Source organism: Physella acuta, unplaced genomic scaffold (genome assembly GCF_028476545.2).
Source record: "Physella acuta isolate Inbredline_101_S28 unplaced genomic scaffold, ASM2847654v3 ptg002711l, whole genome shotgun sequence".
NCBI lineage: Eukaryota > Metazoa > Mollusca > Gastropoda > Physidae > Physella > Physella acuta.
In genome coordinates, this window is record NW_026734143.1 from 12,501 (window position 1) to 15,000 (window position 2,500).

Sequence of the window (2,500 nt, forward strand, 5' to 3'; positions counted from 1 at the left end):
TGAATCTAGAAAAATTCAAACTCTAACCCTAAGGTAGACAGGCAGGGTAAATAAATGTGGGTGATCTCTCATAAAATTGTCTTCTAGGAATTATTTTTATATAGACTATCTTTTCTGTAGAGTTTAAGTGGACAAGCGCGGACGAAATAGAGCGCAAAATTTAAAATGAATTAAAAATTTTCATCAGACCGGAAGTAGGCATAACCTAGGCGCCATGTTTCCGTCGTACAAGTTTTCACCGTTGCAGTCACCGTTTCAATCGCTCTTCGTGTGGACGTGTATTATTTCTAGTCATGTGTTGTGTAGATGATTCGCTTAAGGTAGGTGTTCGGACTTATTTCTTTAATATTAATTAAACCGTATTTGCCTTGTCGGCCTTAAAATAAAGCTATTTTTTTTTCATCGCAATCGAAGTGTTAGATCTAGAATCTAGTTCCCGCCTCCGCTTCGCTAATTCGACTTAATGTAACTATGACACAACTATTAAATCTAGAGTCTCTATTTTAATTAAATAATTAGGAATTCTATCTCTAGATGATATCTAATCTATTCCCACACGTGTGTGCAAGTAGGATTTAACGTCAGAACAGGTGTGGTGGTCTAGGCGTCGCTATTTTTGACGGTAGGAATTTTTTTTTTAAATTCGTAAAATTTTATATAGACTTTATATAGCAATTTACTAAGACCGACCCTAACGCCCAGTAAATATTTAATTACCACATTGTTATGGACACGGTGTATTAGGTAGGGCCGAGGGCTATCCATAGGTACCAATTTTTAAATTTTGTGACAATTAGGAGCCGAGTTATAAAATAAATTTAAAATACTGGTTCTGGTCTTAGACTTTATATAGCAATTTACTAAGACCGACCTTAATACCCATTAATTATTTAATTAGCGCATAGTTATGGACATCCTGTATTAGGTTGGGCCCAGGGCTATCCGTAGGTACCAAGTTTATAATTTTGTGACGATTATTAGTCGAGTTATAAAATAAATAAAAAAAACTGGTTCTGGTTTGCACTACATTTCTTTCTTCTTTAACGGCGGACTCCCGGTCCAGCCCCATGGGTTACCCGTGAGCCGGGGCCTCGTTAGCCTGGACGGCTCCGATGTGACCGCGGATTGTTGTGGCCCGCCTCAGCCCGAGTCGAGATCACCCTTCCGATCGAAGGTGGACGCCATAGGGCGCCCGGGATAGCCCGGGGCGCTGTTCGTCACCCGAGCGCAGGGGCGCCGGGAGACGCCCCCGGTGAAGTTTGGCGGGTGATTCTGGTAGAGCTCCCCACCCCGATCGCAGGACACCCCTCGCCGCCCGCCCAGGTGTCGAGGTGGCCGCGGGGGAACTCGGGGCGTTTTGGCTCCCCCTTGTGCCGGAGCGGCGCCCTCGGTCCCAGAACGCCCCTGGCGGGTGATTCGCATGCCCCCTGGGGTGGGGAACGCGGTGGTGGGTGGTCGTAAAGCGTGTAACCGCAGTGGGGGCGGCCCCTTAGTCGGGGGCGCCAAAGTTGGCACCCCACCTGGGGCGCCCCCCGGAAGTGTGGCGCCCGCGCGAGTGAGCCCCGTAGATGCGCCCCGACACCCCCGCGCCGCCCCCCGGGTCGCGGCACCCCCGGCGCCCTCCGTGCGGGCTCCCCTCATGGGGCGGCACCCCGGTCCTCCCCGAGACTATGTACCCGATTTTTCGGTTTAACACTAGAGGTATGGGCAGAAATACGGCGGTTAAAACGGTCTGTATCTACTATTGTGGAGGTGAGTGTCGGTGAAGCCTCTATGTGACGCTAGGATCCGCGCTCCCTCGCAGCCAGCGACATGTGCCCGATCTGACCGTGCGTGGCTCAGTCTCCCGACTAGCTTCCCGGTAAAATGCGGGCTCGGCGCGCAGGTCGCGCCAGTGAAGGTAAAAGTACGTGTCCGTAGCGTGAAGCCAGCGGCGACGCGCAGTGCTAACGCAACCAAGCAGTATTGGTGGCTCGATAAAAGTCTCGCACTGGCCCAGCCCTCGGAACGGGCGACGGGTCTGCAAAACGCAGTCGGCTCGATGCAAATCGAGAGATTTCCCGGCGACGCCGTGTTTACGGTGAAGGGGGAAATGTGAGCGGTCCGATGTGAAAAAATCCGGGAATGCCGGGATCCGTTCTCTCGCTAGAGCGTTGTCTCCCGTCCCGCGATGTGTTGTGGAAAAACGTCTCGCAAACGATAGCTATCTGGTTGATCCTGCCAGTAGTCATATGCTTGTCTCAAAGATTAAGCCATGCATGTCTAAGTTCACACTGTCCCATGGTGAAACCGCGAATGGCTCATTAAATCAGTCGAGGTTCCTTAGATGACACGATCCTACTTGGATAACTGTGGCAATTCTAGAGCTAATACATGCAATCGAAGCTCCGACCTTTATCGGGAAGAGCGCTTTTATTAGTTCAAAACCAATCGGCGCGGCCTCGCAAGGGGTTGCGTCGTCCCATTTGGTGACTCTGGATAACTTTGTGCTGATCGCATG

At 50.6% G+C, this 2,500-nt stretch overlaps 1 non-coding gene across 1 annotated transcript in view; it reads left to right on the top strand.

Annotated features, from left to right (window-relative positions):
• Positions 1-2,204: 2,204 nt before the first annotated feature.
• Positions 2,205-2,500, top strand: part of LOC131934026 (small subunit ribosomal RNA) — a 1,846-nt gene continuing 1,550 nt past the window's right edge. Inside the window, exon 1 of the ribosomal RNA XR_009385400.1 lies at positions 2,205-2,500. This exon is cut by the window's right edge and continues 1,550 nt beyond it. This is a non-coding gene — a ribosomal RNA (small subunit ribosomal RNA).